The sequence below is a fragment of the Camellia sinensis genome, unplaced genomic scaffold (assembly GCF_055761805.1).
Source record: "Camellia sinensis isolate YWXY unplaced genomic scaffold, ASM5576180v1 Unanchor2, whole genome shotgun sequence".
NCBI lineage: Eukaryota > Viridiplantae > Streptophyta > Magnoliopsida > Ericales > Theaceae > Camellia > Camellia sinensis.
This window is the reverse complement of record NW_028129079.1, coordinates 3,429,544-3,446,538: the sequence shown is the minus strand read 5'-3', so window position 1 is coordinate 3,446,538 and position 16,995 is coordinate 3,429,544. Positions and strand designations below refer to the sequence as shown.

Here is a 16,995-nt window from a genome sequence, read left to right as displayed (position 1 = left end):
TCACGTTGGTTAAGTAATTAATTTTGACTATTACATTGATACAGAAAATACGTGTATTGATTGAGCATTGCATTTGCATACATTGTTTTGTGTGGGAGGAGATAGGGGATGTACTCCACGGTTTAGGGGAAGATAGGGGATGGACCTCTAAACCGGATTTTGTTTGGGAGGAGATAGGGGATGGACTCCATTAGCATCACTTTTATGTGTGCTTATTTATATAGAAGTGTTTTTATTGATACAGCACTAAAATGTGTATCAATTTGGAAGTATGAAGTGTTTTGATTTGAGCTTGAGTCTCATTTGTTTCTTGATATTGGAAGAATGTGAATATGATATATATAATTCACTGTTGTAAGTTTGGCCGGGTTCTGAGCCATGTTTATAAAGTTGAAAAGTAAAACGTGTCTTAGACAATAGTGTCATGAGACTGTAAAATGAAGTAATTGATTATCTTGGTTAACCATCTGTTGAATGCTATTGCTTTATTCATTGCTTATGTGTGGTTTAGTATATTTCTACTGGGCTGTGGCTCACCCTTTATGGGAACATCATTTTCAGGTTCAGGTGATAAGCTACCTCCAAGGACTTAGCTTGGAAGGACTTGGACTTTGAAGACTATTTCTAGTTATTTGTTTTATTTTATTGTTAGTACATGTAAACACTCAAGCCTAGGGCTTTATTTATATTTGAGGTAGAACTCATACTTTTGTGTCCAAGTGTTGGCTTGGAAAGATGTAAGCCGTTAGGGCATTTAATTTGATGTTACATGTAATGCTTTTGATAGTAAGACACTGATGAATATTATAATGAATTATTGAAGTGTTTTCTTTAAATAATGCATGTCATTGATATATATAAAATGGGTTAATTTTTAGGGCGTTACAACTTGGTATCAGAGCGTACCGGGTTTGAATACTTTGGGTACGTGGGAAGTGATTAGTATCACATTGGGTTCGTTTCGTTTGATAGAGACTTGGTGTAACGTCATATGCTTATGTGATAACATGTTTATGTGATTATGTGGGTCTGGAATGTAGTTTCTAGGATGTTGATTGGACCCTTGAGTTTCTAGTAGTCTTGTTGGAAAGGCACTTGATCACTGCTGCTTCCAACCGGAACTATAGTAACGCATTGGGACTATCATTATCCAGGAATGAAATTCGTAGGTGCTTATGTGATTATGTGCTTACGTGGAATGAATTAATGTTGTCCAATGTATTAGGACGTGAGTGTTTAGCTTCAGCACATTTATTAATGTGCTAATGTCTTTGTTTCCTTTATTAGGATGTCAGGACGAGGACGAGGACGCGGTAGGCGTGGTAGGCCGGGTAGGCAGTTATTGATTGCTACCGCCAGAGGGTCACTTGTTGTACCGTGAGCGGAGAGTATTTTCATTTTCTGGGGGACCGGGTTGGTAATGTGTTGCCACCAGGGTATATTCCGCGAGGACGGAGTGAGCTTAGTGGTCTACTTGCCAACCTTTCGATTAGGGAAGATGATGAGACTCAGATTGTGTTGCCAAGGGTGGTTTGTGAGTACTCGGACGTCTTTCCCGAGGATCTTGTTGGTTTGCCACCGCATCGGGAGATTGAGTTCTCCATTGACCTAGTGCCCGACACGGCGCCGATTTCTATGGCACCTTATCGTTTTGCCCCAGCCGAGTTAGTTGAGTTGAAGATTCAGCTCCAGGAGTTACTAGACAAGGGTTTTATACGTCCTAGTGTTTCGCCGTGGGGAGCACCAGCCCTCTTTGTTAAAAAGAAAGGTGGTGCTTTGAGACTTTGTATAGATTATCGGAAATTGAATCGGGCTACGGTTAAGAATAAGTACCCTATGCCTCGTATAGATGATCTGTTCGATCAGTTGAAGGGTTCCCGTTGTTTCTCGAAGATAGATTTGAGATCGGGTTATCATCAGTTAAGAGTCAGGGAGGAGGATATTCCGAAGACGGCATTCCGTTCACGGTATGGCCACTATGAGTTTCTGGTGATGCCATTTGGGCTCACCAATGCACCGGTAGTTTTTATGGATTTGATGAACCGAATATTCCGGGAATTTTTAGATCGTTTTGTAGTCGTCTTTGTGGACGACATCCTTATCTACTCACCTTCTGAGGAGAAGCACAAGGAACACTTGAGAGTGGTGCTTGAGTTACTTAGAGTCCATAAGCTTTATGCTAAGTTTGGGAAGTGTGAGTTCTGGTTAGAAGAGGTCAAGTTCTTAGGCCATGTAGTTTCTGGGGAAGGAGTGTCTGTTGATACATCCAAGACTGAGGCAGTGCAAGATTGGGCACAGCCTAAGAGTGTGTTTGAGATCCGCAGTTTTCTGGGGTTAGCTGGGTATTACCGTCGATTTGTGAAAGATTTCTCCAGATTAGCTTCGCCTTTGACTAGATTGACTCGGAAGGGAGTCAAATTTGTATGGAGTGAGACTTGTGAAAAGTCGTTCCAGGAGTTGAAAGTTAGACTGACCACCGCTCCAGTATTGATTATTCCAGAGAGAGGGTTGGGTTATGCAGTCTATTGTGACGCCTCACGAGAGGGTCTGGGTTGTGTGTTGATGCAAGAAGGAAAAGTAGTTGCCTATGGCTCATGTCAGTTGAAAATTCACGAGCAGAATTACCCTACGCATGATCTAGAGTTAGCAGCTGTGATTTTTGCCTTGAAGATTTGGAGGCATTATCTTTATGGTGAGAGATTCGAGGTATTCTCGGATCATAAGAGTCTGAAATATTTGTTTACACAGAAAGACTTGAACTTGAGGCAGAGGAGGTGGATGGAGTTCATAGAGGATTATGACTTTGAGTTGCATTATCATCCGGGAAAGGCCAATGTGGGGGCCGATGCCCTTAGCAGAAAACCTGTTGGTGACATAACTAGTATAGCCATCCGAGAATGGGAGATGTTGGGTACACTTGGGGAGTTTGACTTACTTCTGGGCGAGTCCGTTGAGGCTGCGGCCTTGTTTTCTGTTGTTGCACAGCCTACACTTGTGACTCGAGTGTTAGAGGCTCAGAGGGGTGACCCTGAGGTAGAATCTCTTCGTGAGAAGATTTCTGGTGGGAAGGTTGAGAAGGGTTTGACGGTGTATCCCGACTTGAGTGTGAGATACCGAGACCATCTGTTTGTGCCAGAGTCTTGCCGGGAGGAGGTACTCCAAGAGTTTCATCATTCATGCCTTGCGGTGCATCCGGGAGGCACTAAGATGTATCGGGATTTGGGTCGCCAGTTCTGGTGGCGGGGTATGAAGAGAGATGTGGCAGCTTTCGTATCTAAGTGCCTTACTTGTCAGCAAGTGAAGGCCGAACATCAGAGGCCAGCGGGTTTGTTGCAACCCTTGCCTATTGCCGAGTGGAAGTGGGAACATGTTACTATGGACTTCGTTGTGGGTCTTCCGAGGACTCAGCGGGGTAGTGATGCTATTTGGGTAGTTATAGACCGGTTGACTAAGTCGGCGCACTTTATTCCTATGCGCGTGAGAGATTCGGTAGATCATCTTGCCGACTTGTACATTTGGGACATAGTGAGGTTACACGGGGTTCCAGTGACGATTGTCTCATATAGAGATCCTCGTTTTACTGCCAGGTTGTGGCAGAGTTTGCAGAGTGCCTTAGGCACTAAGTTGACCTTTAGCACGGCTTATCATCCTCAGACTGACGGACAGTCCGAGCGTACTATTCAGATCCTTGAGGATATGCTTCGGGGTTGTGTTCTAGACTTTAGTGGGTCGTGGGAGAGGCACTTACCATTGGTAGAGTTTGCCTACAACAACAGTTTCCAGTCTAGTATCGGTATGGCACCATTTGAGGCCTTGTATGGCCGACCGTGTAGATCTCCTGTTTGTTGGGCCGAGGTGGGTGATGCACCTCTGTTGGGTCCGGAGTTGGTGAGGGAAACGACGGAGAAAGTTGAGCTTATCCGTAAGAGGCTTGTTACAGCACAGAGTCGTCAGAAATCTTATGCAGACCGTAGGAGGAGACCTTTGGTGTTTGAGTTGGGTGATCGTGTCTTTCTGAAGATATCACCTAGGCGGGGTTTGATGAGGTTTGGGAGGAGCGGGAAGTTGTCCCCTCGGTTTATTGGTCCGTTTGAGATCCTTGAGAGGATTGGCGAAGCTGCTTATCGTTTAGCTTTACCGCCGCAGCTGTCCGGAGTACATGACGTGTTTCATGTGAGTATGCTTCGGAAGTATGAGCCGGATCCATCACATGTGTTGGATTGGACCGATTTAGTGGTTGATGAGGATGTCTCGTATGAGGAGAGACCGGTTCGGGTCTTAGATAGGCGGGATCAAGTTTTACGAGGCAAAACCATCCCTTTGGTCAAAGTTTTGTGGAAACATCACGGAGTGGAGGAAGCCACTTGGGACGTGAGTTGGAAGTTCGCGAAAAATACCCGGACATGTTTATCGATTTGTAATCTTGTATTTAGATTTTGTAATATTGCTGAACTTAAGAGCCTTACATATGTCTTAAAGTTGTAAAACATTGAGTAAATGGGTGTATCTTGAAACTTGCTTCATTATAGAAGTTTAGTGTAACATTGCATATGTTGATTACATTGTTGAATGAGTTGTATATATCATGCACTTGAATATGATATGAGAATTGCTAACATTGAAAGGAATAATGCATAATAATGATGCAGGCAGAAATATATGTTGTTTTATATACACATTATGAGATGCTTCTTGATAAGAGATGAAATGACCAGTTTTGGTCAAGATGTTTACTAATGAATTATCATATATAAAAAAAAATCTGTTTTCAAAAACTTATGCTTAATTTCGGGGACGAAATTCTTTGAAGGGGGGGAGGTTATAGCGACCCCGGTCTTTTCCCATTTGTTTATTGTATCCGGACTTAGGTTCCGTAGCTCCTGCCATTGTATTATGATTGTTACCGTCCTTTATTTTCCTATTTCTGAGTTGGGGGATGCAATGGGCAGGTTTGTACCAGGTTGGTTGGGCTTGGGAGCAAAGGGTTGCTGCCCAGAATTTTGACCCTTCCCTCGAGCGAGAAGTTATTCGCTTGAGCGAGCTCTTTGTTTTGGTCCGTCGCTCGAGCCAGGGTTTATTCGCTCGAGCGAGGATTGCGTTTTGTAGTCAGACCTGAGAGCAGAGGTTTTTGGCTCGAGCGAGCTTTTCTTTGCTCAAGCGAGTTAGTTCGTTCTTCGCTCGAGCGAGTGTTCCTTCGCTCGAGCATGTGTCTGGTTACAGACCTGAGGGTTTGAGTTCTTCGCTCGAGCGAGATTTCTTTAGCTCGAGCGAGCTTTTGGATTGTTGGCTCGAGCAAGGCCTCCTTGGCTCGAGCGTATATTTTATGTGTCTGGTCGCTCGAGCGACCAAGTCTTCGCTCGAGCGAGCCTTTCAGGTTTAAATAGGCAGCAGCGTGTTTCAGATCAGTTTTTCATACACTTTCATATTCCAAAACCCTAGTTACGAGTTCTCTCTCTCTCTACTCACCTTCTCTCTTAGGTTTGATCTATTTAGAGTGTGTTTCTACCCTAGTTGCTTTATTAAAAAGATAGAGGGAGTCGAGGGCTTTCATTTAATCTGAACATTTGGCGATTTGGAGCACATTGGTATTTGGGTATTCATCTCTATCTTCTCCATTTGGGTTGTTTTCTTCGAGGTAGGGATTTCCTACTCCATTTTATAAGTTTGGTTCTGAGTTTTGGTATTTTGATAAGTTGGGGTTACTTTGATAATTTTGGGAAAAACCCTAGTTGTTTAAATTAATTAATTTGTATAATTAATTTAAGGGAATTGGGGAATTTGGTTAAATTCATGAAATTGGGAAATTTATTGCTTAAATGGTGTAGTTGGATAATGTAAATCACTCGCCCATTGAATTGTTGATATATTTATTTCCAGTCTAGAAATAACTGTTTTAGGCTATCGATGGAGGATAGTCGTGATTGTTGTAGACGTTGCATGTGGATTAGGAATAACTGAAACTAATCACGTTGGTTAAGTCATTAATTTTGACTATTGCATTGATACAGAAAATACGTGTATTGATTGAGCATTGCATTTGCATACATTGTTTTGTGTGGGAGGAGATAGGGGATGTACTCCACGGTTTAGGGGAAGATAGGGGATGGACCTCTAAACCAGATTTTGTTTGGGAGGAGATAGGGGATGGACTCCATTAGCATCACTTTTATGTGTGCTTATTTATATAGAAGTGTTTTTATTGATACAGCACTAAAATGTGTATCAATTTGGAAGTATGAAGTGTTTTGATTTGAGCTTGAGTCTCATTTGTTTCTTGATATTGGAAGAATGTGAATATGATATATATAATTCACTGTTGTAAGTTTGGCCGGGTTCTGAGCCATGTTTATAAAGTTGAAAAGTAAAACGTGTCTTAGACAATAGTGTCATGAGACTGTAAAATGAAGTAATTGATTATCTTGGTTAACCATCTGTTGAATGCTATTGCTTTATTCATTGCTTATGTGTGGTTTAGTATATTTCTACTGGGCTGTGGCTCACCCTTTATGGGAACATCATTTTCAGGTTCAGGTGATAAGCTACCTCCAAGGACTTAGCTTGGAAGGACTTGGACTTTGAAGACTATTTCTAGTTATTTGTTTTATTTTATTGTTAGTACATGTAAACACTCAAGCCTAGGGCTTTATTTATATTTGAGGTAGAACTCATACTTTTGCGTCCAAGTGTTGGCTTGGAAAGATATAAGCCGTTAGGGCATTTAATTTGATGTTACATGTAATGCTTTTCATAGTAAGACTCTGATGAATATTATAATGAATTATTGAAGTGTTTTCTTTAAATAATGCATGTCATTGATATATATAAAATGGGTTAATTTTTAGGGCATTACAGAAGTTCATTCAAGACAGCGCTATACTTTAACGATCTATTTGGAAATTAAATAAAAAATGAAATTGAATAGAAAAGGAAATTGAATAAAAATGGAAGTGGAATAAAAATAAAAATGGAAGTTGCATAAAATTAAAAATGGATGTTCATTCAAGAAACCGCTACACCTTAACGATCTATTTGAAAATTACATAAAAAAGGAAATTCAATAGAAAAGGAAATTGAATAAAAATGGAAGTTGAATAAAAATGAAAATAGAAGTTGCATAAAATTAAAAATGAAAGTTCATTCAAGAAACCAATATACCTTAACGATCTATTTGGAAATTAAATAAAAAAGGAAATTGAATAGAAATGGAAATTGAATAAAAATGGAAGTGGAATAAAAATAAAAATGGAAGTTGCATAAAATTAAAAATGGAAGTTCATTCAAGAAACAACTATATACGTTAACGATCTATTTGGAAATTAAATTAAAAAGGAAATTGAATGCAGATCGAAATTGAATAAAAACAGAAGTTGAATAAAAATAGAATAGGAAACTGCAGAAAATTAAACATAGAAGTTCATTCAAGAAACCACTATACCTTAACGATCTATTTGGAAATAATATAAAAAAGGAAATTGAATAGAAAAGAAAATTGAATAAAAATGGAAGTTGAATAAAAATACAAACGGAAGTTGCAAAAAATTAAAAATTGACGTTCATTCAAGAAATCGTTATACCTTAACCATCCATTTGGAAATTAAAGAAAAAAGGAAATTGAATGGATATGGAAATTGAATAAAAATAGAAGTTGAATAAAAATAGAAATGGAAACTGCATGAAATTAAACATGGAAGTTCATTCAAGAAACCACTATACCTTAACGATCTATTTGGAAATTAATTAAAAAAGGAAATTGAATAGAAATGGAAATTGAATAAAAATGGAAGTGGAACAAAAATAAAAATGGAAGTTGTATAAAATTAAAAATGGAAGTTCATTCAAGAAACCACTATATACCTTAACGATCTATTTGGAAATTAAATAAAAAAGGAAATTGAATGGAGATCGAAATTGAATAAAAACAGAAGTTGAATAAAAATAGAATAGGAAACTGCATAAAATTAAACATAGAAGTTCATTCAAGAAACCAATATACCTTAACGATCTATTTGGAAATTAAATAAAAAAGGAAATTGAATAGAAAAGGATTGAATAAAAATGGAAGTGGAATAAAAATAAAAATGGAAGTTACAGAAAATTAAAAATGGATGTTCAATCAAGAAACACCTACACCTTAACGATCTATTTGGAAATTAAATAAAAAAGGAAATTCAATTGAAAAGGAAATGGAATAAAAATGGAAGTTGAATAAAAATAAAAATGGAAGTTGCATAAAATTAAAAATGAAAGTTCATTCAAGAAACCACCAGACCTTAACGATCTATTTGGAAATTAAATAAAAAAAAAATTGAATGGAGATGAAAATTGAATAAAAATAGAAGTGGAAACTGCATAAAATTAAACATGGAAGTTCATTCAAAAAAGCACTATACCTTAACGATCTATTCGGAAATTAAAGAAAAAAGGAAATTGAATGGAGATGGAAATTTAATAAAAATAGAAGTTGAATAAAAATAGAAATGGAAACTACATAAAGTTAAACATGGAAGTTCATTCAAGAAACCACTATACCTTAACGATCTATTTGGAAATTAAATAAAAAAGGAAATTGAATAGAAAAGGAAATTGAATAAAAATGGAAGTGGAATAAAAATAGAAATGAAAGTTGCATAAAATTAAAAATGAATGTTCATTCAAGAAACCTCTACACCTCAACGATCTATTTGAAAATTAAATAAAAAAGGAAATTCAATAGAAAATGAAATTGAATAAAAATGGAAGTTGAATAAAAATTAAAATGGAAGTTGCGTAAAATTAAAAATGAAAGTTCATTCAAGAAACCACTATACCTCAATGATCTATTTGGAAATTAAATAAAAAAAGAAAATTGAATGGAGATGGAAATTGAATAAAAATAGAGGTTGAATAAAAATAGAAATGGAAACGGCATAAAATTAAACATGGAAGTTCATTCAAGAAACCACTATACCTTATCGATCTATTTGGAAATTAAATAAAAAAGGAAATTGAATAGAAAAGGAAATTGAATAAAAATGGAAGTTGAATAAAAATACAAATGGAAGTTGCAAAAAATTAAAAATTGACGTTCATTCAAGAAATCGTTATACCTTAACCATCTATTTGGAAATTAAATAAAAAAAGAAATCGAATGGAGATGAAAATTGAATAAAAATAGAAGTTGAATAAAAATAGAAGTGGAAACTGCATAAAATTAAACATGGAAATTCATTCAAGAAACCACTATACCTTAACGATCTATTCGGAAATTAAATAAAAAAGGAAATTGAATGGAGATGGAAATTTAATAAAAATAGAAGTTGAATAAAAATAGAAATGGAAACTACATAAAGTTAAACATGGAAGTTCATTCAAGAAACCACTATACCTTAACGATCTATTTGGAAATGAAATAAAAAAGGAAATTGAATAGAAAAGGAAATTGAATAAAAATGGAAGTGGAATAAAAATAGAAATGAAAGTTGCATAAAATTAAAAATGAATGTTCATTCAAGAAACCTCTACACCTAAACGATCTATTTGAAAATTAAATAAAAAAGGAAATTCAATAGAAAAGGAAATTGAATAAAAATGGAAGTTGAATAAAAATTAAAATGGAAGTTGCATAAAATTAAAAATGAAAGTTCATTCAAGAAACCACTATACCTTAATTATCTATTTGAAAATTAAATAAAAAAATAAAATTGAATGGAGATGGAAATTGAATAAAAATAGAGGTTGAATAAAAATAGAAATGGAAACTGCATAAAATTGAACATGGAAGTTCATTCAAGAAACCACTATACCTTAACGATCTATTTGAAAATTAAATAAAAAAGGAAATTGAATAGAAAAAGAAGTTGAATAAAAATGGAAGTTGAATAAAAATACAAATGGAAGTTGCAAAAAATTTAAAAATAACGTTCATTCAAGAAATCGTTATACCTTAACCATCTATTTGGAAATTAAAGAAAAAAGGAAATTGAATGGAGATGGAAATTTAATAAAAATAGAAGTTGAATAAAAATAGAAATGGAAACTGCATAAAATTAAACATGAAAATTCATTCAAGAAACCACTATACCCTAACAATCTATTTGGAAATTAATTAAAAAAGGAAATTGAATAGAAATAGAAATTGAATAAAAATGGAAGTGGAATAAAAATAAAAATGGAAGTTGTATAAAATTAAAAATGGAAGTCCATTCAAGAAACCAATATGTACCTTAACGATCTATTTGGAAATTAAATAAAAAAGGAAATTCAATTGAAAAGAAAATGGAATAAAAATGGATGTTGAATAAAAATAAATATGGAAGTTGCATAAAATTAAAAATGAAAGTTCATTCAAGAAACCACCATACCTTAACGATCTATTTGGAAATTAAATAAAAAAAGAAATTGAATGGAGATGAAAATTGAATAAAAATAGAAGTTGAATAAAAATAGAAGTGGAAGCTGCATAAAATTAAACATGGAAATTCATTCAAGAAACCACTATACCTTAACGATCTATTCGGAAATTAAATAAAAAGGGAAATTGAATGGAGATGGAAATTTAATAAAAATAGAAGTTGAATAAAAATAGAAATGGAAAGTACATAAAATTTAACATGGAAGTTCATTCAAGAAACCACTATATCTTAACGATCTATTTGGAAATTAAATAAAAAAGGAAATTGAATAGAAAAGGAAATTGAATAAAAATGGAAGTGGAATAAAAATAAAAATGGAAGTTACAGAAAATTAAAAGTGGATGTTCAATCAAGAAACCACTACACCTTAACGATCTATTTGGAAATTAAATAAAAAAGGAAATTCAATTGAAAGGGAAATTGAATAAAAATGGAAGTTGAATAAAAATAAAAATGGAAGTTGCATAAACTTAAAAATGAAAGTTCATTCAAGAAACCACCATGCCTTAACGATCTATTTGGAAATTAAATAAAAAAAGGAAATTGAATGGAGATGGAAATTGAATAAAAATAGAAGCTGAATAAAAATAGAAGTGGAAACTGCATAAAATTAAACATGGAAGTTCATTCAAGAAACCACTATACCTTAACGATCTATTCGGAAATTAAATAAAAAAGGAAATTGAAGGGAGATGGAAATTTAATAAAAATAGAAGTTGGATAAAACTAGAAATGGAAACTGCATAAAATCAAACATGGAAGTTCATTCAAGACAGCGCTATACCTTAACGATCTATTTGGAATTTAAATAAAAAAGGAAATTGAATAGAAAAGGAAATTGAATAAAAATGGAAGTGGAAGAAAAATAAAAATGGAAGTTCCATAAAATTAAAAATGGATGTTCATTCAAGAAACCTCTACACCTTAACGATCTATTTCACTACTACAAAAATAGTTAAAGATCACACTTTGACAAAAAAAAAGATCTCACTTTTATTGGAAGTGTGATAAAAAAAATTAGATTGATATTTTAATCACACTTATTTGATTGAGTGTGATAATATTTATTTTTTATGTCACTTTTCAATTAAGTGTGATTAAATATATATATTTTTAATCACACCTTCTAATTAAAGTGTGATTATATATACACTACTACTTTTTAATCACACTTTTTAAACAAGTGTGATTATATATATATTTTTTAATCACACATTCTAATTAAAGTGTGATTATTTATATATTTTTTAATCACACCTTCTAATTAAAGTGTGATTATATATATACTACTACTTTTTAATCACACTTTTTAAATAGGTGTCATTATATAGATATTTTTTAACCACACATTCTAATTAAAGTGTGATTATTTATATATTTTTTAATCACACCTTTTAATTAAAGTGTGATTATATATACACTACTACTTTTTAATCACACTTTTTAAATAAGTGTGATTATATATATATTTTTTAACCACACATTCTAATTAAAGTGTGATTATTTATATATTTTTTAATCACACATTCTAATTAAAGTGTGATTATATATACACTACTACTTTTTAATCACACTTTTTAAATAGGTGTGATTATATAGATATTTTTTAACCACACATTCTAATTAAAGTGTGATTATTTATATATTTTTTAATCACACCTTCTAATTAAAGTGTGATTATATATACACTACTACTTTTTAATCACACTTTTTAAATAAGTGTGATTATATATATATTTTTTAAGCACACATTTTAATTAAAGTGTGATTATATATACATTACTACTTTTTAATCACACTCCCTAAATAGATGTGATTGTATAAAATATTTCAATTTGATTTTTATATAAAATATACAATTCCCAAATCCGCGCCTCTATTCTACCCATGAATGATAGAGATGACTCACTACTAGAAAATGAGGCTTTAGACACGGAACTTTTTCACCAATTTTTTCATCTCTCTATCTCTCTGTCTCTGTCTCTCTTTTCTCTCTCTCTCTCTCTCACTCTCACTCATCACTCTTCTCTGTCTGTCTGTTTGTCTGTCTCTCTCTCTTTCTCTCTGTTTATCTCTCTCATCTCTCTCTGTCTCTCTTCTCTATCTCTCTTCTCGTTATCTCTCTCGCTCATCTCTCTCTCGTTTATCTCTTTTTGCTCTTTTTTTCTCTCCCTCTCTCTTTGCCTATATCTTTTCACCTTTTTTTTCATCTTCCTCTCTCTCTTCTCTTTCTCTCTCTCACTCATCACTCTTTTCTTTCTGTTTATCTGTCTTTCTCTCTCTCTCTGTGTCTCTCACTCATCTATCTCTTCTCTCATTTTTTTTCTCTCTCTGTCTCTTTCGTTCATCTCTCTTCTCTCTATCTCTCTCATATTTCTCTGTCTCTCTCGCTCATCTCTCTTCTCTCTCTCTCTCTCTTGTTCATCTCTCTTCTCTCTATGTCTCTCTCGCTGATCTCTCTTCTCTCTATCTCTCTCTCGTTCATCTCTCTTCTCTCTCTATCTTTTTTCTGTCTCTCACTCTCTATCTTTTTGTCCCTCTCTCTCTCTCTTCTCTTTCTCTCCCACTATGTTCGCGTTGCCCACTCTCTCCCTTTTGTCTTCTCTATTTAGTGAGCTCCCTCTCGATTTATCTATCCACTACAAGAAAATGCACTTTTAGCGACCACTTTGTCTCTCTCTTGCTCATCACTCTGTCTTTGTCTCTCTCTCTCTTTCTCTCCTCTATCTGCCTCTCACTCATTTTTCTCTCTCTCACCACCCATCTCCTTTACCACCTTCACCACTACTGCAAACGCCATTCCACTACCACCATTACTACCACTGTCGCCACTTCACCTCTACGACTACCATTGCTACCATTGCCACCACTACCACTACTGCCACTATTACTACCATTACCTCTCATTCACCCTTGCCACTTCATCTACTCTACCACTACCACAACTTCACCACTACTCTCCTTCGCCACCACCATCACCACCATCATCTCCTATCCACCACATTCACCACTACTGCCACTACTACTACCATTACCTCTCATTCATCCTTGCCACTTCATCTACTCTACCACTACCACAACTTCACCATTAATCTCCTTCGCCGCCACCACCACCACCACCACCATCATCTCTTATCCACCACCTTCACCACTACTGCCACTTTCTATCCTCTACAAAAAAAAAAAAAAATCATTAATTACAAAAAAATATATATTTTAACAAAAAATATTTTTTTTGACGGCGGCAACTCCCGTCGCAAAAAAAAAAAAAAAGAAAGTTAAACGACATTATTTTTTTATTTAAATTTCATTTCTGACAAAAAAAATATTTTTTATTCCCGCCTGTTTTTTTGTTTTCCATTCCCGCTCTAACAAATTAAAATATCTTACTTTTATTAGAAATATGATAGAAAAATTATATTGATATATATTAATCATATTTAATTTAATTGAGTGTGATAATATTTATTTTTTATATTACTTTTTAATTAAATGTAATTATATATTTTTTTTTAATCACACATTCTATTTAACATGTGATTATATTTATTTTTAGTGTGACTTTTTAATAGCTTTTATGGATGGAAACTAGGGGTGTGCAGCGGATGGCTCGGCCTGCCACATCCGCCCGACCCGACCCGACTCGTTGAGTTTTGGGTGGATGCGTGACATGTGGCGGACAGATACGGGCCCATATTTTCCATTTTCTCGGATTCGGGTCGGGTCGCGGGCAATCCGTCAATTTAATCTGTTCACCCAACCCGCCCGCGCCCTCACTTATTTTCCCCCTTTTCCCCCTGTGTTGCCTCATTTTTTTTTTCATTTCACGTTTTGTAGCCCTAGGTTCTTCAACATGTCTCTGTCTCTCTCAACTCTCTCTTTCTGTCTCTCTCTACTACCCTACCCATCGTCGGACGATCTACATATACGGCGTCGGCGATCATCTACACGGCGTCGGTGATCGATCTACACGGCGTCGTCGGCGATCGATCTAGATTCTACATTACTGACTGAGGTATCTCTCTCTCTCTCTCTGTTTTTCTCTTCTTCTCATCTTCTTCTCTTTTCTTCTCTTCTTTTGATGATCTGAGTCTAATCTTTTTTTTTTTTTTTTTTGTTCCAGTTCTAAAACGAAATAGATGGTTAGATTGATCGATCTACAGTCTACTAGTCTACACTGACTGTAACTGAACTGAGGTACCTCTATCTCTCTCCCTCTCTCCTTCTTCTTCTTCTTCTTCTTCTTAATTGTTTTTTTTTTTTGGTTGCAGTTCTAAACTTCTAAATCTAATCTTTTAGAGTCTAATCTATTATTATTATTTTGTTTTATTCCAGTTCTAAACACAGAGAAATGTTCTTCTGTGCTATATGTTTGATGTGCGTGTATTTTTTACACAGGTTGAGCCTGCAAAAAAGACACAAAATGGCAAGCAACAGTCAATAGGGAAGATTATCCACAAAGGTATGAAATGGCAGTAATGAGTTTCTTCTTTATGGCTCTTTATGGGAGCTAATTTGCAATGTCTTATAGGCACTGCTAGTGGTAATAAAAGAGCTTCTGGCTCTGCCAATGTTAATCTGCCGTTGAACTTAGAGACCTCCAAATGTGGTTCTTGTATATTTGGATTTCACATTTGTTAATGAGTAATGGTTGATGTTGATTTTTTAAATAGGTTGCAGACAAAATTCATCGTGATGAACGTGCGAGTGTTGTAGAACGGACAAATTTGAGATATCTTCCTGGACTTCCACGGAAAGTTGACTTGGTGACATTGGACCTTTCATTCATTTCTATACTTTTGGTGAGCTTTTAGATAGTGCTGAAATGATCTTAACTTGCATCTGTATATTTTTCCAAGCTGTTATTTATGACCATTCTTTGGTCTTCATTTATAGATAGAGCCTCAGATTTTCTGCATGCCTTCTAAAAGGCAGTCCATTTCTTTCTTTAGTAGAGCAATGAAATTTCAACATTCTCCATTATTATTACCATGATTTATTAATCATTATCTAGATTTTTAGTCCTATTAAAGCTATGCTTGGATCATGGATTTGGAAAGAGAATGGAAAAGGTGAGGGAGATAAAGAAAAAATTTAGCTTATATTTCGTTCACATTTCTGAAATCTGTGATCCAAACACAGCCTAAAGGTTTTGTTTCATTTTGTTCCTCTGTTCCTAATTTAACCCTAAATGCAGGTCATGCCTGCTGTGGTCAATGTAATGAAGGAAAGAAGCTACATTGGTTGCTCTGATTAAACCCCAATTTGAGGCTCCCAGATCTCAAGTAAGAATTCATGCATTTTTTCAATTTTATTTTTTTTAGTGAAATTGCCCTAGGTCTAGGTTGGTTTTCTGTTCTCTGCAATTACTTATATCAAGCTGAATCAGATTATATTTAAATATGATTACTCTTGAGTAGGGGTTGAGGTTTACCATTTGAAATGGCTTTGTCAAGATCTAATAAAAGGGATCTTTCTTTTGTTCAAAGCCTCTGATAAAGATAGGAACTCATAGATTAGATTTCCAAGAGGTCCTGCTCAAGCATGGTTTGATACAAATAATAATAAGGCCAATGGGCAGGTCATCATGGAAAACAACAAAAAAATGAATAAAGAATAATCACATGTTTGCATGTGTGCTCTTCTACAAAAGAAATAGACCAGGAAGGGCAAGAAGAATTTGTGGTTCACCACAAAAAGGAGTGTAGATCCTGGTGTGAAGTGTAAACATAGAACAGAGTGCCCTGTGTAAAACTAATTCATTATAGACCAGTCATATATATTGTTTTTTTGTTGTGTTGATGTTGATAAATCATTAATTGGAGCACAATCACATTTTTCCTTTTGCTATCATGTTTGCTTCTTGGTTGCTTGATGTTTTCAGTGCATTGGTATGTTACTGTGCTCCCTATCATGGTTAATTTTCAAATTTCAGATCCTCAACAAATATGAGTGGGCTAAGGGCTACAAGTAGTTATAAGGTTAGAGTTGAAATTTGATAAATTTCTTACAAATTTATATTTAAATGTGTTTTTGAATGGTTTTTTATTTAAAAAATATTAAAGTGGGTTTATGAAGGGATTTGTTTCTAAAGCCAATCTTCATGTAATGCCTAAGAAAATGCTAGAAACTCAAAACAAGGGAATGATGAACTAGTAGGGATATTGAAGAAAGAAATGCTAGAAACTCAAATGCCTAAGAAACAAGATTAGTTGATTTTATCCCTCAGCATTGTGAGGTACCTTTGTTTTGGGGTCAGATTGCTGCAATCTTAAATGTATGATTTTGTTTTATGTAACACGAATTGCTGTACATTATGAAAGTTTTGTTTTCTTCGTTTTGTACAAAGTATAAATTTGAGCCCTTGCCTAATCATTCCTATTGTAGAGAAAGTAATATCATTTTATTGCAGTTAGTGACATTATTTGATAAGAGGAAAATTTCCAGTTTAAATTGGCAGGCCTATGACACTGAACCATATGAAATTTCTTTGATGAGGAAAATTACTACATTTCCACATCAAGTTCATTCAGACCACTGGTGATCAAAAGAACTAGTGGATGGTCAAAATAGGGGTTTGGTTTGTTTCTGTTGGGCTTGTATA

At 34.7% G+C, this 16,995-nt stretch overlaps 1 long non-coding RNA gene across 1 annotated transcript; it reads left to right on the top strand.

The window, feature by feature from the left end:
- The first annotated feature begins 14,182 nt into the window (after positions 1–14,182).
- Positions 14,183–15,008, top strand: LOC114299450 (uncharacterized). Its single transcript, XR_003642327.2, has 4 exons — positions 14,183–14,406; positions 14,515–14,588; positions 14,790–14,853; positions 14,923–15,008. It is a non-coding gene; the product is annotated as an uncharacterized LOC114299450 (long non-coding RNA).
- Positions 15,009–16,995: the final 1,987 nt, after the last annotated feature.